This window comes from Mustelus asterias, chromosome 22 (assembly GCF_964213995.1).
Source record: "Mustelus asterias chromosome 22, sMusAst1.hap1.1, whole genome shotgun sequence".
Lineage (NCBI taxonomy): Eukaryota > Metazoa > Chordata > Chondrichthyes > Carcharhiniformes > Triakidae > Mustelus > Mustelus asterias.
In genome coordinates, this window is record NC_135822.1 from 51254693 (window position 1) to 51277201 (window position 22509).

The 22509-nt window shown below is 44.8% G+C and overlaps 1 long non-coding RNA gene and 1 pseudogene across 1 annotated transcript; one reads left to right on the forward strand and one right to left on the reverse strand.

Annotated features, from left to right (window-relative positions):
• The window catches only part of LOC144509695 (scavenger receptor cysteine-rich domain-containing protein DMBT1-like), a 391264-nt pseudogene that overhangs the window by 175086 nt on the left and 193669 nt on the right, over nt 1–22509 (reverse strand).
• LOC144510027 (uncharacterized) lies at nt 8559–15566 on the forward strand. Its single transcript, XR_013500553.1, has 3 exons — nt 8559–8650; nt 8754–8819; nt 15513–15566. It is a non-coding gene; the product is annotated as an uncharacterized LOC144510027 (long non-coding RNA).

The following is a 22509-nucleotide window of genomic DNA, read 5'->3' on the forward strand; positions in this document are numbered from 1 at the left end:
CCCCCAACTCAAAGCTGAGTCCGCATTAGCCTCTCTAGATAATGACGGCATGGACTCCGAGATGAAAGCTGAAGACGCAGGTGTCCAGGCTACAACAAAACCAAAGAAGGAGACCACATCATTGAGCCTGCAATGCTCCCTCGGAAACAGGTCCCTATTCACTTCACATCGCCTGACCCAGGCCCGCCTTCAATACACTGCAGACCAAATGCTGAGTGGCAGAAAGTATCTCCTCACAATGGGGGTGTTGGAGGGGGGAGGAGGAGAAGTGTTATGAAGAACACGGGTGGATTGTTGATAGATCTGCCCATGGGCTTTGTGGAGTATAAAGTCACTTATTGAGCAAAAGGAGGCTTGCCCAATGGGAAGGTAGCGATTGGAGTTTAAAACCTTTTGCTTTAAGCCAGACTGTTGTTGTAGGTCCCAAGGTACAGACTTACTTACTCTCAGCCATGGTTGCAGCTCATCTTGTTCGTCCCACTAAAGGGTTTCTGGTGAGAGGAAACTGACTTTTTCTAAATTACTACAAGAGCATTGCAGGAACAGCAGCAGGGATACATAAAGATGATGTGCCAACCTGGTGAATCTACAACCCCTCACCATGCTACAGATCGATAGATAAGTTGAGCTGACACAGCATAAAGCTTTTCTGTCCTGCCACACTCGGCATATGATGTTGGATAATTAAACAGCAAACATGTGGAGGAGGGGATTCTGCAAAGTTCCACTCAAAAACAGCAGAGCCCAGCTCATGAGAGCAAAGGACAAGGCTGAAGAATTCGCAATAATATTCAGCCAGACACGTTTACTGAGTGATTCATTTCAGCCTCTTCATGAGATCCCCAATATCAGAGAAAAGCCAATTCAATTCCCTCCACATAATCTAAAGGAATAACTTAATGCTTGGTTAGCAGGAATACTGACAACGTCCTGGCTGTGATGCTGAAGCTTTGTGCTCAAGCACAGGCTGCACTGTGAGCCAAGCTGTTCAGTAAAGCTACAACACTGGCATCAACCCAACAATATGGAAAAATTGCCAGCGAAGGCCTGTCTATGATAAACAGGACAAATCCAATCCAGGAATGACCATTCAATTAGTCTATTCACTGTCATCAAAATGATGGAAGGTATCTTCAACAGTGCTTGCAGTGGGACTTGCTCAGCAATAACCTGCTCACCAGATACTTAGTTTGCGTTCTGCCAGGAGCTCTGCTGCAGAGCTCCTTTGGTTGAGACACGGCGAAAAAAATTACAGGGGAGAGGTGAAAGGGCCTGTCGTTCAAGACAGCATTTTAACTCACTTAGCTTCAAAACCTTGTGGCAAAACGAGTCAATAGAAATCCGTAATCAGGCTCTGAAACTGTTCTTTTCCAGTGAAGATGGATCCACTTTCTGCAATGGGTCCCCGTCCAACCAGACAATCATGCCAACTATTCCAGTTGTTCTTTCCAGAAGCTGCAATAATTTTGTTGCACTGAGGGAACCACAACTGTGTACAATATTCTAAACGTAATCTCATCAATGCTTTCAGGAATAAACTGGATTATCTCATTTTTTGACTCAATTTTGCCCACATAATTTACCACAACACTTAGTTTACTTGTTAGAATCGTATCAATATTAGATCGTTGTAGTCTCAATCTTACAGAATAGAAGCTGGCATAAGAACATGTGAACTAGGAGCAGGAGTCGGCCATCTGGCCCCTCGAGTCTGCTCCGCCATTCAATAAGATCATGGCTGATCTTTTCACGGACTCTGCTCCATTTACCCATTGTTCCACAGGAGCAGGGTGAGGGAGTGTGTTTCTGCATTTGATTGATTTATTTATTTTTCAGTTAAATTTGTGTTAAAAATCGGAGAGTTTTTTTTCCGAAACAGGAAGTGGGCCCAGGAGAAGCCTGGGAAGGTTTTTTGAGGGCTTAAAAGCAGGCCGTACTTTTGAGCGGGCAGCGGAGTGAGTGGGAAGCAGAGTGAGAGCAGACGGGCTTTGGCTCATCGGGCTTCGGCGTAAACAGGCAGAGGTGGGGTAGGTTTGGACAGTTTTTACTGTGCCATTGGAAGAAAGGGGGAATTATGATTGTGAGGCCAGTTTGTTGTTCTCAGTGTCGGATGTGGGAGGTCCTGGAGTCAGCTAGCCTCCCGGCCGTCCATATCTGCGCCAGGTGCGTCGAGCTCCTAAGGGGAACTGGAACTGGAACTGCAGCTCAATGACCTTCGTCTGGTTAGGGAGAATGAGGAGGTGATAGATAGGAGTTATAGGCAGGTGGTCACAACGGGGCCACGGGAGACAGACAAGTGGGTCATGGTTAGGAAGGGGAAGGGGAAAGGTCAGGTACGAGAGAGTACCCCAGTGGCTGTGCCCCTGAAAAATAAGTAGTCCTGTTTCAGTACTGTTGGGGGGAGCAGCCTACCTGGGGGAAGCAACAGTGGCCGTGGGGGGCGGTGGGGGGGGGGGACACTTAGCAGGGGTAAGCCATGGTGTACAGGTCACTGGCTCAGAGTCTATCCTTGTGGCTCAGAAGGGAAGGGGGGAGAGGAGTAGAGGATTAGTCATTGGGGACTCCATAGTTAAAGGGACGGATAGGAGATTCTGCAGGAATGAGAGAGACTCGCGTTTGGTGTTTTGCCTCCCAGGAGCCAGAGTCCACGATGTCTCGGATCGTGTTTTTGAAATCCTTAAGGGGGAGGGGGCCAGCCCCAAGTTGTGGTTCACATAGGCACTCAAGACATAGGTAGGAAAAGGGATGGGGATGTAAGGCAGAAATTCAGGGAGTTAGGGTGCAAGCTTAGGGCTAGAACAAACAAAGTTGTTATCTCTGGTTTGTTACCTGTGCCACGTGATAGTGAGGAGAGGAATAGGGAGAGAGAGCAGTTGAACACGTGGTTACAGGGATGGTGCAGGAGGGAGGGATTCGGATACCTGGACAATTGGGGCTCTTTCTGGGGTGGGTGGGACCTCTACAAACAGGATGGTCTGCACTTGAACCAGAGGGGTACCAATATCTTGGGGGGGAATATGCTAATGCTCTTTGGGAGGGTTTAAACTAATTCAGCAGGGGGGTGGGTACCTGAATTGTAGCTCCGGTGTACAGGAGGTTGAGATTAGTGAGGTCATGGATGAGGTTTCAGAGTCGCAGGAGTGTACTGGCAGGCAGTAAGGCAGTTTGAAGTGTGTATACTTCAACGCCAGGAGCATCCGGAATAAGGTGGGTGAGCTTGCAGCATGGGTTGGTACCTGGGATTTCGATGCTGTGGCCATCTCGGAGACATGGATAGAGCAGGAACAGGAATGGTTGTTGCAGGTTCCGGGGTTTAGATGTTTCAGGAAGTGCAGGGAAGGTGGTAAAAGAGGGGGAGGTGTGGCATTGTTAGTCAAGGACAGTATTACGGTGGCAGAAAGGACATTTGATGAGAACTCGTCTACTGAGGTAGTTTGGGCTGAGGTTAGAAACAGGAAAGGAGAGGTCACCCTGTTGGGAGTTTTTTATAGACCTCCGAAAAGTTCCAGAGATGTAGAGGAAAAGATTGCAAAGATGATTCTGGATAGGAGCGAAAGTAACAGGGTAGATGTACTGGGGGACTTTAACTTTACAAACTTTACAAATATTGACTGGAAAAGTTGTAGTTCGAGTACTTTAGAGGGGTCGGTTTTTGCCCAATGTGTGCAGGATAGACCAACAAGGGGCGAGGCCACATTGGATTTGGTACTGGGTAATGAACCAGGCCAGGTGTAAGATTTGGAGGTAAGTTAGCACTTTGGTGACAGTGACAACAATTCGATTACGTTTACCTTAGCAATGGAAAGGGATAGGTATATACCAAAGGGCAAGAGTTATAGCTGGGGGAAAGGAAATTATGATGCGATTAGGCGAGATTTAGCTGGCATAGGTTGGGAAAGGAAACTGCAGGGGATGGGCACAATTGTAATGTGGAACTTGTTCAAGGAACAGCTACTACGCATCCTTGATAAATATGTACCTGTCAGGCAGGGAGGAAGCAGACGTGTGAGGGAACCGTGGTTTACTAAGGAGGTTGAATCTCTTGTGAAGAGGAAGAAGGAGACATATGTTAAGATGAGACGTGAAGGCTCAGTTAGGGCACTTGAAAGTTACAAGTTAGCCAGGAAGGGCCTAAAGAAAGAGTTAAGACGAGCCAGGAGGGGACATGAGAAGTCTTTGGCAGGTAGGGTCAAGGAAAACCCTAAAGCTTTCTATCGGTATGTCAGGAGTAAAAGAATGACAAGTGTAAGATTAGGGCCAGTCAAGGACAGTAGTGGGAAGTTGTGCGTGGAGTCTGAAGAGATAGGAGAGGCACTAAATTAATATTTTTCGTCGGTATTCACACTGGAGAGGGACAGTGTTGTCGAGGGGAGTACTGAGATGCTGGTTGTTGGACTGGATGGGATTGATGTTCATAAGGAGGAGGTGTTAGCAATTCTGGAAAGGGTAAAATAGATACGTCCCCTGGGGCGGATGGGATTTATCCTGGGATTCTCTGGGAGGCTAGAGAGGAGATTGCAGAGCCTTTGACTTTGATCTTTGTGTCGTCATTGTCGACAGGAACAGTGCCAGAAGACTGGAGGAAAGCAAATGTTGTCCCCTTGTTCAAGAAGGGGAGTAGGGACAACCCTGGTAATTATAGACCGGTGAGCCTTACTTCTGTTGTGGACAAAGTATTGGAAAGGATTATTAGAGATAGGATTTATAATCACCTAGAAAGGAATAATCTGATTCGGGATAGTCCGCACGGTTTTGTGAAGGGTAGGTCGTGCCTCACAAACCTTATTGAGTTCTTTTAGAAGATGACCAAAGAGGTGGATGAGGGTAAAGCGGTTGATGTGGTGTATATGGATTTCAGCAAAGCGTTTGATAAGGTTCCCCATGGTAAGCTTTTGCAGAAAATACGGACACATGGGATTGAGGGTGATTTAGTGGTTTGGATCAGGAATTGGCTAGCTGTAAGAAGACAGAGGGTGGTGGTTGATGGGAAATATTCATCCTGGAGTTCAGTTACTAGTGGTGTACCGCGAGGATCTGTTTTGGGGCCACTGCTGTTTGTCATTTTTATTAATGACCTGGATGAAGGCGTGGAAGGATGGGTTAGTAAATTTGCGGATGACACTGAAGTCGGTGGCGTTGTAGACAGTGCGGAGGGAAGTGGCAGGTTACAGAGGGACATAGATAAGCTACAGAGCTGGGCTGAGAGGTGGCAAATGAAGTTTAATGCGGAAAAGTGTGAGGTCATTCACTTTGGAAGGAATGACAGGAATACAGAGTACTGGGCTAATGGTAAGATACTTGGTAGTGTGGGTGAACAGTGGGATCTGGGTGTCCATGTGCATAGATCCCTGAAAGTTGGCACCCAGGTTGATAGGGTTGTTAAGAAGGCGTACGGTGTGTTAGCTTTTATTGGTAGAGGGATTGAGTTTCGGAGCCAGGAGGTCATGCTGCAACTATTCAAAACTCTGGTGCGGCCGCATTTGGAATATTGCATACAGTTCTGGTCGCCGTATTGTAGGAAAGATGTGGAAGTGTTGGAAAGGGTGCAGAGGAGATTTACAAGGATGTTGCCTGGTATGGTGGGAAAATCGTATGAGGAAAGGCTGAGGAGCTTGAGGTTGTTTTCGTTAGAGAGAAGAAGGTTAAGAGGTGACTTAATAGGTGCATACAAGATGATCAGAGGATTAGATAGGGTGGATAGTGAGAGCCTTTTTCCTCGGATGGTGATGGCTAGCACGAGGGGACATAGCTTTAAATTGAGGGGTGAGAGAGATATAGGACAGATGTTATAGGTAGGTTCTTTACTCAGAGAGTAATAAAGGCGTGTAATGCCCTGCCTGCAGCAGTATTGGACTCGTCAACATTAAGAGCATTCAAATGGTTATTGGATAAACATATGGATGATATTGGAATAGTGTAGTTTAGAGGGGCTAGAGATTGGTTCCACTGGTCGGCGCAACATCGGGGGCCGAAGGGCCTGTACTGCGCTGTTATGTTCTATGTTCTACCCGCCTGCTCACCGTAACCCTTAATTCCTTTACTGTTCAAAAATGTATCTATCCTTGCCTTAAAAACATTCAATGAGGTAGCCTCAACTGCTTCACTGGGCAGGGAATTCCACAGATTCACAACCCTTTGTGTGAAGATGTTCCTTCTCAACTCAGTCCTAAATCTGCTTCCCCTTATTTTGAGGCTACGCCCCCTAGTTCTAGTTTCACCCGCCAGTGGAAACAACTTCCCTTCTTCTAACTTATCTATTCCCTTCATAATCTCATGTTTATAGAAGGTACCCCCCTCATTCTTCTGAATTCCACTCAGTCTCTCCTCATAAGCCAACCATCTCAACTCCGGAATCAACCGAGTGAATCTCCTCTGCACCCCCTCCAGTGCCAGTAGATACTTTCTCAAGTAAGGAGACAAACTGTACACAGTACTCCAGGTGTGGCCTCACCAGCACTTTATACAGCTGCAACATAACCTCACTGTTTTTAAACTCCATCCCTTTAGCAATGAAGGACAAAATTCCATTTGCCTTTTTAATTACCAGCTGCACCTGCAAACCAACTTTTTATGATTCTTGCATAAGGACACCCAGGTCCCTCTGTATCCCAGATGCTGCAATTTTTACCATTTAAATAATAGTCCATTTTGCTGTTATTCCGACCAAAATGGATGACCTGACATTTACCAACGTTGTACTCCATCTGCCAGAATCGTGTTCAAAAGAATGCTGCCCCTATTTTTTCATTGTGGAAAGTCCGTCTTCATGGGGAATATAAGATTGAGTTCATTCACTTCTTGATTTCCTGCCTCTGCCTTTGGAACGTAATTTACTCCCTCCATCCTTAAACATTGGAAAAATTAACGCCGTTGTCTGCTACCCTGACACATTCCATCTCATCACTACCTGATTTTATTGCTCTCCCAGCCGCTGACTGAGACCCTGCCAGACTATCTGTGACTTCAGTGTTCAGAATCAAGCTGAACTCCATTTCCTGCATAATTGTCAGTGCAGAAATATCAACCCATACATTCGTCTGTTCTAATGTTCTCCTGCTGGGCCCTCCACATTGCCCTTTATCTTCAGCTACTCCAATTCTGCTGCCTTTACTGTGTATCCCACCAGACTCCAGATATCACTGTGTGCTCATAATGGCCCCCAGTCCTCAGATGTCTTTGATTTAAAATTTCCATTCTTCTCGTTTAGGAGTCACAGAATTTGAACCTTTCTTGTAAACGCCAGTCTGAAATTCTCCACTGCTCTGATTCTGGCATTTTACGCAGCCTCTCCTTAACACCCCAGTTGTAACTCGGTGCTGCTATTTCTCAAATCCTATCTAACTCCCCTCTCCTCCTCACTGTGATTTCATACCGGTGATAATTTGAAAAATAAAAACGTTTTGTTTCTGGAATTTGAGTTACTGGGCGGTAAAGATTACATGATTAGATTTTTCACCATTGTTAATGGATCATTCTCCTCACCTGAATTATTTGGATGAAGTCAATGGCAATTTGTCAGTCAATTTTCATTTTAACATTGCTTCTACTTAAATAACTTAAGGATCAGACTCTTCCCCTGCTGTCTGAATTCTGATTTACTGCTGTTTCATTTACTTACACATGGAGAGCAGGAATCTCAACAGATCATAAGGAGGCAAACTGGCCCATCATTCTGCACCAAAGGTTTGAAGGGGTAGCTTACCCAGGTCCATCTTTGGACAATGGAAACAGGAGCACCTGCAGGAAACCCACGCAGACATGGGAAGAAAGTGCAAACTCCACACACACAGTCACCCAAGGCCAGGATCAAACCGAGGTCCCCAACAAGCTGTGAGGCAGCAATGCTAACAACTGTGCCACCGTGCGGCTAGGAGTAGGCTGTTCAGCCCCTCGAGACTGACCGCACTTTAATAACGCCATGTCTGATTTAATGAACGACTACAATCGGCAGACTTCCTCTCCCCGATACCCAGCACCCCTTTCTTACCAAGACTCCATCTACTTCTCGGCTCCCACCACCGCTTCAGTAAAAGAGTTCCAAAGACCCTTCCAGAGAAAAAAAGTTCCCCCATCTCATCAGGATTTCCCAGTAAATCACACCTGAGGCAGCAGGAATTAACTGTGTTGAAAAAAGTGGGTCATATTTTCAATCAGTAATTGGATGTCATGTTGGACACTGAAGGACAGACAACAAATCACATTAAAATATTGCAGATTCTCAGTGATTCCTCACTCTCGGTGAAATATATTTTAGATTTCTAGTTTAGTTCATTCACATTTGTTTGTTAGTGATTGGAATGAGGTGTGAAGTGAATTTGCAGTTATCATATTCATAATGGATCAGGACCTGGCTCAGTGATTGCTTTCTGACCTAAAAACAACTGGGAAATCCCATCACTGAGCTGATCCTTTCCTTCTCATTCTCAGTGTTTATCTTTCACTCTGCATCTCATTATTCTTCATTATTATTCTTCACACAAAGTCACTGAGCTCGTGGAGAAGGGAAACCGGGCGGACAGTTCCGAACTTCTCCGAAATCTGGTGATGGAAAAAGGATCTCGGGCTCGAAGGGTGATGTGGGAATCCTTTGTGAAAATGCGTGATGGAGTCCCAAAGCTGGATAAGATACTGAAAGAAATACAGGAGCTTGGTCCGGTAAAATCACAGTGAATTCAATTTCCCATTTAAACAGTGCCGATATTACTGTAATATTACACAGAGCTGATGTCATGAAAGTTCATTTATTTAAACAGGTGCTGATTCGTTTGATTATATGAACATCGCACATGGTTTATCTGAATTACCCAGTCACCTGGAAGGTAAGGGAGGAAATGGAGAATATAAACTATTCCACTTCTGAGAATCTGAATGATTGATTGGAGCCTTTGTTTCAGAGATTGTGAAAATCTGGGATACTGAAAATTAAAGACTGTGGAAATTGTGTCGAGCATGATTCGGTTTTGTCCTTGATCCTCAATTAGACAGAGCTTCTAATTACAATACATATGATTTGTCTTTTTTTTTCAAAATGTGGCCATTTCATCTTTTCACTTAATCCAGCTGTTAATTGCTATTACTTCTGAAGTCTTATACACACCTTGCAGATTCCCGGTACCGTGTGAATCTCAGGACAGAGCTCCTGTGTGCCTGGATGTTCTGGGCTCACAGTAAAGAGTCGGGCCTTGAGCCAGATGTAAAGGGTTCGCTGCACCTGACAAATCATTCCCATCATAAACATATCAAATTAGTGCGCAACAAAATCCCAGATGGACAATCAAGCCGAGCCCAGACCACCAGGGCTCAGTGTTCAGAGGCGGAGATGTTTACTGATGACTGTACAATGTTCTGTAATATTCACAACTCCTCAGATATTGAAGCAATTCATGTCCAAATGCAGCAAATTCTGGAAAATCTACGTTTGATCTGAAGGTTACATGTAATGCTCGCATCACACATGTCCCAGGCAATAACTATCTCCAACAAGAGTGGATTCAACCATCGCCCCTTGATAGTCAATGGCATTACTGTTTGCTATGATATGATGCGATTAGGCAAGATATGATGTGATCTGTGGATAGGCCGACAAGAGGTGAGGCCACATTGGATTTGGTACTGGGAAATGAAACGGGCCAAGTGTTAGATTTGGTTGTGGGAGAGAACTTTGGAGATAGTGACCACAATTCGGTGTCTTTTGTTATTGCAATGGAGAGGGATAGGGCCGTACGGCAGGGCAAGGTTTACAATTGGGGGAGAGGTAATTATGATGCGATTAGGCAAGAATTAGGGGGCATAAGATGGAAACAGAAACTGTCAGGGAAAGGCACTAATGAAAAGTGGAACTTTTTCAAGGAACAAATACTGGGTGTCCTTGATAGGTATGTCCCTGTCAGGCAGGGAGGAAATGGCCGAGTGAGGGAACCATGGTTCACGAAAGAGGGGGAATGTCTTGTGAAAAGGAAGAGGGAAGCTTATGTAGGGATGAGGAAACAAGGTTCAGATGGCTCGATTGAGGGTTACAAGTTAGCAAGGAATGAGATGAAAAAGGGGCTTAGGAGAGCTAGAAGGGGACATGAGAAGTCCTTGGCGGGTCAGATCAAGGAAAACCCCAAGGCTTTTTACTCTTATGTGAGGAATAAAAGAATGACCAGGGTGAGGTTAGGGCCGGTCAAGGACAGTAGTGGGAACTTGTGTATGGAGTCAGTAGAGATAGGCGAGGTGATGAATGAATACTTTTCTTCAGTGTTCACCAAGGAGAGGGGCCATGTTTTTGAGTAAGAGAAGGTGTTACAGGCTAATAGGCTGGAGGAAATAGATGTTCGGAGGGAGGATGTACTGGCAGTTTTGAATAAACTGAAGGTCGATAAGTGCCCTTGGCCTGATGAAATGTATCCTAGGATTCGTTGGGAGGCAAGGGATGAGATTGCAGAGCCTTTGGCTTTGATCTTTGGGTCCTCACTGTCCACGGGGATGGTGCCAGAGGACTGGAGAGTGGCGAATGTTGTTCCTCTGTTTAAGAAAGGGAATAGAAATGACCCTGTTAATTATAGACCGGTGAGTCTTACTTCGGTGGTTGGTAAATTGATGGAAAAGGTCCTCAGGGATGGGATTTACGACCATTGAGAAAGATGCGGATTAATCCAGGATAGTCAGCACAGATTCGTGAAGGGCAAGTCGTGTCTCACAAATTTGATTGAATTTTTTGAGAAGGTAACTAAGTGTGTTGATGAAGGTAGGGCAGTTGATGTCATATACATGGATTTTAGTAAGGCGTTTGATAAGGTCCCCCATGGTCGGCTTATGATGAAAGTGAGGAGGTGTGGGATAGAGGGAAAGTTGGCCGATTGGATAGGTAACTGGCTATCTGATCGAAGACAGAGGGTGGTGATGGATGGAAAATTTTCGGACTGGAGGCAGGTTGCGAGCGGAGTGCCACAGGAATCAGTGCTTCGTCCTCTGCTCTTTGTGATTTTTATTAATGACTTCGAGGAGGAGGCTGAAGGGTGGATCAGTAAATTTGCTGATGACACCAAGATTGGTGGAGTAGTGGATGAGGTGGAGGGCGGTTGTAGTCTGCAAAGTGACATAGATAGGATGCAAAGCTGGGCTGAAAAATGGCAAATGGAGTTTTACCCTGATAAATGTGAGGTGATTCATTTTGGTCGGACTAATTTAAATGTGGATTACAGGGTTAAAGGTAGGGTTCTGAAGACTGTGGAGGAACAGAGAGAGCTTGGGGTCCATATCCACAGATCTCTAAACGTTGCCACTCAAATGGATAGAGCTGTGAAGAAGGCCTATAGTGTGTTAGCTTCTTTAACAGGGGGTTGGAGTTTAAGAGCCGTGGGGTTATGCTGCAACTGTACAGGACCTTGGTGAGACCACATTTGGAATATTGTGTGCAGTTCTGGTCACCTCACTATAAGAAGGATGTGAAAGAGCTGGAAAGAGTGCAGAGGAAATTTACCAGGATGCTGCCTGGTTTGGAGGGTAGGTCTTATGAGGAAAGGTTGAGAGAGCTCGGGCTGTTCTTTCGGGGGCTGAGGGGAGACTTTATAGAGGTTTATAAAATGATGAAGGGGACAGATAGAGTGAACGTTCAAAGACTATTTCCTCGGGTGGATGGAACTATTACAAGGGGGCATAACTATAGGGTTCGTGGTGGGAGATATAGGAAGGATATCAGAGGTAGGTTCTTTACACAGAGAGTGGTTGGGGTGTGGAATGGACTGCCTGCAGTGATAGTGGAGTCAGACACTTTAGGAACATTTAAGCGGTTATTGGATAGGCACATGGAGCACACCAGGATGATAGGGAGTGGGATAGCTTGGTTTCTTGGTTTCAGATAAAGCTCGGCACAACATCGTGGGCCGAAGGGCCTGTTCTGTGCTGGACTGTTCTATGTCCTATATCCCCAACTATCAACATCCTGAGGATTGCCATTGACCAGAAACTGAACTGGTCTAGACATATAAATCGTGTGACTACAACAACAGGTCAACTGCTAAGAATTCTAAGGCATGTATGTCATCTCTTACTCCCCGAAAACATTTCACCGTCTACAAGTCAGAAGTGTGATGGAATTTTCTGCCCTCACCTGGGTAAGTGCAGCTCCAATGACACGCATGGAATTCCTCACATCCGGTTTAAAGTAGACTGCTTGATTAATACCTGCCCACAAAAATTATCCCCTCCACCAATGAGGAAAAATGACAGCAGTGTGTACCATCCACAAGATGCACTGCCGAACACAGTGAGGCTGCTGAGACAGCTCTTTCCAAACTCATGACTGCTGCCATCCAGAGGATCCAGAGCAGCAGTCACAGGGGAACATCTGTTTTCCTCCAAGTCACTCACCACCCTGACTTGGAAATATCTCTCTGTCCGTTCAAAAAACAAGGAACAAAAAAAAGTACAGCGCAGGAACAGGCCCTTCGGACCTCCAAGCCTGCGTCTGATGTCTGCAGAAACTAAAACCGTATGTACTTAGGGAGTCCGTATCCTTTAAATCCTATCCTATTCACGTATTCGTCCAGTTGTTCCTTAAATGCTGCAAATGTACCTGCTCCCATCACGACCCCAAGCAGCACGTCACGGACCACCACCCTCTGTAAAAAAAAACTTGCCTCGCACATCTTCTCTAAACTTTTCCCCACGCATCTTAAACCAATATCCCCCAGTACTTGACTTTTCTACCCTCGGCAAGAGCATCTGACTACCCACTCTGTCCATGCCATTCATCATCTTGTAAACCTCTATCAGGTCGCCTCTCAACATCTGATGTTCCAGTGAGAGCAAACCGAGTTTATCCAACCCCTCCTCATAGCTAATACCCTCCTCACCAGGCAACATCCTGGTAAACCTCTTCTGTACCCTCTCCAAAGCACCCACTTCCCTCTGGTAGAGTGGCGACCAGAATTGTACACAATATACTAAGTGAGGCCTAACTAAGTTTCTGTACAACTGCAGCATGACCTGCCAATTTTTATACTCAATGCCCTGATCGATGAAGGCATGCATGCCATATGCTTTCTTGACGACCTTATCCACCCGCGTTGCCACTTTCAGTGATTGGTGGACATGTACACCCAGATCTCTCTGCCTGTCAATATTCTTAAAGGTTCTACCATGTACTGTATAATTCCCACATGCATTGGACCTTCCAAAATGCATTATCTCACACTTGTCTGGATTAAACTCCATTTGCCATTTCTCCGCCCATGTATTTTGCTGTATCCTCTGACAATCTTCTTCGATACCCGCAACTCCACCAATTTTTGTGTCGTCTGCGAACTTGCTAATCAGGCCAGTTACATTTTCCTCCAAATCATTTATTTCTACCAGGAACAACTAAGGTCCCAGGACCGATCCCTGTGGAACAGTGTAGTCACAACCTTCCAGTCAGAAAAGTACCCCTCTACTGCTGTCCTCTGCCTTCTATGGCCAAGATGTGGAGATGCTGGCGTTGGACTGGGGTAAACACAGTAAGAGTTTTAACAACACCAGGTTAAAGTCCAACAGGTTTATTTGGTAGCAAATACCATTCGCTTTCGGAGCGCTGCTCCTTCGTCAGACGGAGTGGAAATCTGCTCTCAAACTGGGCACAGGGACACAAAATGTTTCTATGGCCAAGCCAGTTCTGTATCCATCTTGCCAGCTATACTCTGATTTTAAACCTTAAACCTATCATTGCCAATGGATGAAAATCCTGGAGCTCTCTCCATATCAGCATTGTGAGTGTAACTACACGAAGTAGACTGCAGCTCATGAGCACCTTTTCACAGGACAATAAATGGTGGCTTAATGTAATGACTCGGGAAGCCAGATTGAAAAGGAACATACTTTATAACATAATGCCAAGTAAAACAACTACCCGATGTGTGTGCACACATTAGTCCATGGCCAGTCAACCTCGCCTGCACATCTTTGGACTGTGGGAGGAAACCGAAGTACCTGGAGGAAACCCACGCAGATATGGGGAGAACATGCAACTCCACACAGTCACCGGAACACCGGAATTGAACCTGGGTTCCTGGCACTGTGAGATAGAATTGCTAACCACTGTGCCACCGTGCTGCCCCCAGTAACACCAAGCTCTTTTCCCCTCTCACTCTGCCTCGATTATTCCCGATAAATGATGCTCCTCTTCAACATTGGCTCGCCAACTACATATGAGACACGTTTATCTTAATGGAACACTGTTTGCCCATGTGTACTCACTGCACTCGCTTGCATGCATATTTTTTCATATGATTGTTTTCTACGGCGTTAATCATTCCATAAATATTTTCATTGCCAAATTTATTGTACACCTAATACTCTACTGCTGCTCCCAGTTTGTTCCATCTTGTTCACCTCATGAATGCAGAGTAACGTGTCGGACTAATTCTCAGGGAAGTTCGTTTGCAACATGTCTTCAAACTGAACCACATATTTTAATCACTTAAGATTTAATCATGACATTGAGGACAATTCCAAATCCAGGCTTTCTAATTTCCACTGACACAACCACATTCTCTCAAAGAGACCTTGTGTGAGGAATCTTTTCAGTCTCGAGTGACAATGCCCACTGGATTCCCTCCTCCAGCGGTAGACTCACTTTCTCAATAAACTCCAGCACAATCTATTTTTTTGTAGAATGTGTGTTGTGAATTTCTAGCTGTCTCTCCCTTTTCCCAGTGATATTAAAGAATATCTTATATTTTCCCTTGCATCATCCACTCAACAATATACATCAGGCTGAAAAGCGTGCAGGTTGCTAACTCTGATTTACCCCATGGCTGAGTGAGAGACAGGGAGGACAGCGATCAGGGCTGATCATGAGGGTGGGGAGGGGGGATCAGTCTGCTGGGGGGAGTGGAGGGGGATCGGGGTGGGGAGGAAGGACGATGCTGGCCTGGGTGTGTTCCACTCACCTGAAGAAGGGGCTTAGAGCTTCGAAAGCTTGTGTGGCTTTTGCTACCAAATAAACCTGTTGGACTTTAACCTGGTGTTGTTAAACTTCTTACTGTGTTTACCCCAGTCCAACGCCGGCATCTCCACATCGTGTTCAGGGGGCCGGCGATCGGGCCACCGGCAGTGTGGGGCCACTACGCATGCGCCGATCACTGCACGCACAGTGGTCGCTCAGCGCTTTGCTGCCAGCCTTTCCAGCCGGAATATCAGCCCTGCTGATTTTCAACGCGATTCACGCCAGTGCACTCTCCAGTGCACAGATTGTGGGAGATTCATTTTGAAACTCCCGCTGAAAAATCCAGCATGAATTACTCCAGTTTTTACACGAATTCGACAACTCGATTCTTTTTGGGAGAATCGCCTCCAATATGTTATAGAAATATTGGAATTAAGTGATGATCTGAAACTTTAAGTGGAAATTAATCATTGTCAAACAAGGTTTCCAAAAACTCAATTTTATTTCCTGCTCAAACCTTAACTGATACTGCAAAATACATCTCTTAAATCAGCAAAGACAGTGTCTTAATGCAACTAACATTTTCTCTCTGTTCTAATTGAAGATCTTCAACAGAAACACAAGGAGACATTCCGGGTACAAACTGAAACACTGAGAATGAACACTATCCTAATAAAGGAGAAGGTTAAGATTTTCCAACTGGTTGATCGATACGCTGAGCTAACGGTTATTACTACTGTTCGAGATCGGACACTTGTAGAACATGAACTGCTGGCAAGAGGACGAGACCTTGAAGAATGGAGAGAGAAACATCTCTGGAGAGAATTGGAAAAAATCCGAACTGATCAATTCTTCCAGAGCAGTTTTTCCCAGAGAAAATCCAATTCTGGGAATTCAGCAGCAGTGAGCAGAGTCCCGGGAATTGGCAAAAAAACAACAATGGTCCAAAAGATTGTTTGTGATTGGGCCCCTGGGAAAATAGACCCACACTTTCAATTTGTTTTCAGTTTTAAATTCCGGGATGTGAACACTGTTAACTGGAGAATAAACCTGAGGAATCTGATACTGTTTTTCTACCCTTACTTTGGGAATATTCTGGGAGAGCTCTGGAAGAGCCCAGAAGGAGTGCTGTTTATATTCGATGGTTTGGATGAATTCAAGGACAGTACTGATTTTGCTGACAATCGGAGAAATACAGAACCTCAGTCCATGTGCACAGACCCCGAATGCTGGTGTGAAGTGTCTGACATTGTGTACAGTTTAATACAGCACAAGCTGCTCCCAGGATGTTCAGTGCTAGTGACCAACTGCGCCACTGCGTGACATTTATTGGAAGAGGCTGAGAGCAGTGTCTGGGCTGAAATCCTGGGATTTGTTGGTGATGAACAGAGAATATTTCAACAAGTTTTTTGAAGATAAGACGGTGGCAGTGGCTGTTTCCAAACATGTGGAGGAGAATGAGATCCTATACACCATGTGCTACAATCCTTCCTTCTGCTGGATCCACGGTCTGTCACTGGGTCCCTTCTTTACACAAAGAGACAGGAAACAGCAGCAAGTTCCCAAGACCATCACCCAACTATATTCCTACTATATTTACAACATTCTGAAAAACCATGGCCGAGAGATTGAAAACCCTCGTGATGTGTTACTGAAGCTCGGTCAGATGGCCTTCACAGGAGTCTCCAAGGAAAAGACTGTGTTTAGAAATGAAGATTTGATTGAGTACAATCTGCAACCTTCCCAGTTCCTGTCTGGGTTCCTGATGGAACTTTTGGGGAGTGATGATTCTGCCCAGAGGTGTGGTTTACACATTCCCACACCTCACCATCCAAGAGTTTGTAGCTGCGCTCACACAATTCCTGACTCCAGATCCCAGGGAGATCGGGAAACTCCTCAGTGAAGCCCACAGCGAGGAAGATGGGTGATTTGAAATATTTCTCCGTTTTGTTGCTGGTCTCTCCTCCCCACAGTCAGCTCGACCCCTGAAGGAGTTTCTGGGTCCAGTTCTTCATCAAACAACCTGCCAGATGATTGACTGGATGAAGGAGAAGGTTGAAGCACAGATTGGGAACATGGGGAGTGAAACTGGGAAAAGGAAACTCTTGAACACATTTCACTATCTGTTTGAGTCTCAGAATAAACTACTGACTCAGAACACAGTGGGATCTGTGGAAACACTTTCATTTAGTGGATTGTTACTGACCCCAGTTGACTGTGCGGTCCTGCCTCATGTCACTGGATTCTGTGATGCAATAAAACATCTCGATCTACAGCGATGCTATATCAGTGTGAAGAACTCCAGCAGCTGGGATCCGTTCTGCACAAATGTCAGGAGTTGAGGTAACTGTTTGGTCTGAGCTGATATTTTAATTGTTGAGGAGCCATTTCCTTCAAAATAAAACAGAGGCAGGTTAAGGAAGTCAAGAGGGAAACAATGTCCAGTGGTCACAGGGATAGGAGAGGAAACTGGCACAAAGTCAATCCTGATTTGAGAGCAGATGCAGAGATGATGAGCTGATTGACCTCCTTCTGAATCCATAAAAAAATCTGTGAATCTATGATGAAACTACAGCAGATCAAGAAGGCAAATTCTCGTGGGCAAATAGGCACAGGCAATAAATGCTGGCATAACTGGCGATGTTCGCATTCCTTGAATGAATATAAAGATTCCTGGGAGAAATTTTAAATAAATAGAAGTGTAAAGGCCTTCCTATAAACTGAAAAAAGGATATTTCACTCTCGCAATAGAAAATATCTGATTATTTATGATGCTATAAAGAATTTAGTTCCTCTTCTGTTCAGTGCAGCTGAGTTAATGGTTAATTATTATCAGGATTATTTTCCTGCGCTCTGCCTCTGTTATGTATTATAGTTGGTGTGTGTTATATCAGAACAATTCCCTTTACAAATCACGTGGTGATCACAAGTGACATCATCAGTTAGGGTTGCGGTGGAGGTTCAGTCTTGTATTAAACCTTACGGTGTCGAGTTATGAAAATAAACCTTCCTGTTAAATTACAACGCACGAGTTTTTATGTACCATGGTTCCGACTGCAGCCTTGTAAAAGGCCCAGTATAAAATAGCTTCCATCTTAATTCCAGGTAGTGCATTCCAGACCTGAACCACTCGCTGTGTGTGAATAAAAATCCTTTTTTTCCACATTTCATTTGTTTCTTTTGCAAATCACTTTAAATCTTGTTATTGATCCTTGTACAATTTCTTGCTACCTGCTCTGTCCAGCACCCGCATTATTTTGAACAATTCTATCAAATCTCCTCTTAGCATTCTTCCCTCCAAGAAGAACGGTCCCAACCTCTCCAATCGATCCTTTTAACTGAAGGTTCTCACCCCTGTAACCAACCTTGTAAACCTCTTCAGCACCCTCTCCAATCTGTTCTTCCTAAAGAATGTGTGCCTTCCGAATGAATGACACCCAGAACTGAGATCTAACTGGTGTATTTTACAGGTTCAGCACAGCCTCCTTGCTCTTGTACTCTATGCCCTATTGACAATGTTATGATCCCAGCTGACTACTGGACAGTCAGGTCAAAGAGCAGAACTCCAGCGCAGTAGATCATAACTTTTTTTTTATGATTTAGAGATGTAGATGAACAGAATAACAAGGTTGTCGATTAACTTTTAATAAAATACTAAAACCTTTATTTTTAAAAATTTGCACGACTACTTCACCCCATCTAACTTCACAGATGGATGCAGATCAGTAAAGATGACACAAAATGCTCTAATGTTCTCAGTAAGTACACAGTCCATGTAAATCAACAAGCCAACTGTAGTCAGATACACAGCACTCTGAAACTAAGTGACAGATTCCACCCAAAGTAACTTGAGTGGATTCTTCATTAAATCCCCCAAATGTTTGTCACGCTGTGAAAAAACAAGTCCCACTTCCACACCAGTGTCTCTAAACTCCACTCTCAGAAAACAGGCTTTGGAAGATTTCCCCAAACAACACTTTTTCTCAGATGCCTTCACCAAGGATCCCCCTCCAATATTTCAATGTGTCCTTTCATTCTTCCTCGATACCTAGCCATGCCAACAGTACACCAGTGCTTCATAGGTTGTATGAAGGTATCACCAACTTCAGGATTACATCAGATGTCTGGATTCTCATTCGCAAACTTTACCATGTCTGCACCTTGCAGCTCTGTCTTGAACTGGGAGCCTCTATCTGCCTCCCTCTTCAATTTCAGAGAGCAGTAGCTGGTTCAGATTCCAGTTCTTTGTCCCTTTGACTTCTGTCTTCCTGGCACTCCTCTTTTCCTCCTTGGTTTCTGACGGTTACTTATCTTCTGGGACCTGCTTTTTGAATCCCTGCGCTGTCCTGTCTGTACTGGCAGCCTCTGTGAACACCGTCTTGCTTCTTGGGTTAACTGGTTCCAACTGAACCAAAGTGCTTCTATCCTTCAGTTTGGCTCTGAAAATAAGCAACAGTTTTTTAACCTCTATAACTGTTTCAAAGTTGAAAAGTTATATCAGGGAAAAGCGTGGATCCCAATATCGACCAGAAGGCTTCTCCAGGACCAACATCCTCCAGCCTGAAAAATATCCATTGACCATTCCTCCTTGTTCATCCAGTGTTTTTATTCACGTTGCTACTTTCCCTTTTGTTCCATGAGTTTTTGCCACAAGTCTGTTGTGTGTCACTGTGTCAAATGATTTTTGAATGCCTATGTACACCACATCAACAGCAGCACCGTCATCGACCCTTTCTGTTGCTTCCTCCAATTTACAGCATTATAAAGGTAGTCCCAAACGGCAGTTTCTTAACGGCCAATGAACTTAGATTTCCTCTGCGTCACTATCAGACCATTCTCCTTTTCAACTCAGTGTGGACTGGTTCAAAGTAGCTGCGTGATCCACTGCGTGATCCAATGCCCCTCCACCTTCATAGTAGCTGCATGATCCACTGCCCCTCCACCTTCAGAGAAGCTGCATGATCCACTGCCCCTCCACCTTCATTGTAGCTGTATGATCCACCGCCTCTCCAACTCCCAGCTAAGTTGAACACGTCTGTTCCAGCCTGGAGACAGACTGGACTGAATTGGATTACCCATTCTTCTAGATTGTGGTTCCTGCCTCCTGGTCCTCTCTTCACACATTCCAACAAACTGAGATAGCTGCAAATTAAACCCGTTCCCATTGCTTGGAAAGCAGCTATGCTCACTATCATATCACCATCACTGCATGCAGGGACTCTTGTGGTGTAAGTGCACCCACAATGCCGTTAGCTGGAGAGTGCCAGGATTTTGACCCAGTCACTGTGAAGGAACGGCGATATATTTCCATGCCAGAATGTTGTGCATCGTGGAAGGGAACTTCCAGGGGGTAATGTTTCCATTCATCTGCCGCCCTCGTCCTTCTAGGGGTAGAAATCATAAGTTTGGAAGGTGCTCTGTAACGGACCATGGTGAGTTGCTGCACTGCATTTTGTAGATGGTGCACACTATTAACTCTGTACCTGTGTGCTGGAAAGAGTGAGTGTTGAAGTTAATGGGTAGAGTGCCAATCAAACAAGCTGGATGGTGGTGAGCTTCTTGAATCTGGAGCTGCAGTCATGCAGCCAATTGGATAGTATTCAATCAAATTTCTGACGTGTCTTGTCGATGTTGGAAATGTTTTGGGAAGCCAAGAGGTGAGTTACTCTGTGCAGAATTCCTGGCCTTTAACCTTCACTTATAGCCGCAGTATTGATCTGGCTAATCTGTGTCTGATCAATGGTAACAACCAGGATGCTGAAAGTGGGGGATTCAGGAGGATGATAATGCCATTGAATGGAGAGGGAGATGATTGGATTCACTCTTGTTTGAGATGGTCATAGCCTGGCACTTGTCAGCCTTTCCCAGAATATTTCCAATTTTTGTTGCATTTGTACACGTCCTGCTTCACTATCTTGAGGAGTGAGGAATGGTGCTGAAAGTTGTGCAGTCATCAGCGACCATCCCCACTTCTGACTTTATTATGGGAGAGATGTCATTGATAAAGCAGCTGAAGATGGTTGTGGCTTAGGTCACTCCCCTGAGAAATTCCTGCTGTGATGTCCTGAAGATGGTGTGACTGACCTCCAACAACCACAACTATCTTCCTTTGTTCTGGTATTACTCCAACCGGCAGAGTTTTTCTCTCATTTCCATTGACTTCAGTTTTTCTCTGGCTCCTTGATGCTCCATATGGTCATTTGCTGCCTTGATGTCAAGGGCAGTCACTCTCATTTCACATCCTTTGTTCAGCTCTGTTGTCCGTGTTTGCATCAAGGCTGTAATGAGGTAGGGAGCTGAGTGACCCTGACTAAGCACAAGCTCAGAGTCAGCAAGCAGGTTATTGTTAATTCAGTGCCATTTGATAGTATTGAAGACACCGTCCATTTCTGTGTTGATGATCGAGGGTAGACTGATGGAGTGGTAACTGGACAGATTGGATTTGTTCTGTTTTTTGTGTACGGTCATACCTGGGCAATTTCCCACTATTTTGCCAGTGTTAAAGCTGTACTGGGACAGCTTGGCTCGGAACAAAGCAACTTCTGGAGCACAAAGCTTCAGTACAATTGCTGGAATATTGTTAAGAGCCATGATCTTTGCAGTATCCAGTACCTTCAGCTGTTTCTTGACATCATATGGATTGAATCGAGTTGGCTGAAGACTGATATCTGTGATGCTGGGGACCTCGGTATGGTTCAGCCATTGAAGTTAGTTACAAATATTTGAGCTATATCTTTTGCACTGATGTGCTAGTCTCCTCCATCATGAGGATAGGAATATTGTGGAGCCTCCTCCTTCTGTTACTTCATCGTCCACTACCATTCACAACCAAATGTGGTAGGACTGTAGAACTTCGATCTAAGCCGAGGCAACCAGAATTTCTTGAATGAGGAAACCTGCTGCTGGAAACTGCCAGACAAACTGTCAGTGATATGAAACAGGATTTTCTGATAGATCCTCAAAAGGGAAATGACTATCGGGAAGAGAGAACTCCCGGGAATTCCCGAAAACAGAACACTATCCATACCTGCAGAAAATGTAGAGCCTGTTTAATGTGGAATATAGTGGGAGACACCCCTCCATTATAAACTAATCAAACAGGAATATTTCAGCTTTCTAATGGGAGAATAATCTTTCCTTGTTGTATAAAATCTGGATCTTACAGCAACATTTAGCACAGTTTCACACTTTAAATCACCCTGAGATATTTGACAGATTAATCTAATATCAAGAGTTAAGAAGTACAGGGAATCCTGAGGGATCCACTCTCAAAGCTTTATCATTTAACTCTCACTAACTTGTACAATTCTCATAAAATCCTGGATTTATGTAGCAGCAGAAATGATTTGAATTTCCAGAAACTTGGCAGTTTCTGAGATTCAGGACGGTAATTCTGATGATCAGGAAATGAAACCAGACTGAGGGACATGTTTAAAAATTACTTGCTTGTTCACAAGACGTGGGCATCTCTCTGGCTAGACCAGCATTTATTGCCCATCCCTAATTATCGTCACCTTCTCGAGGGCCATTAGCAGTGGGAAATAAATGCTGGTCTACCAGCGACACCCATATCCTATGGACAATTAAACACAAATATATAT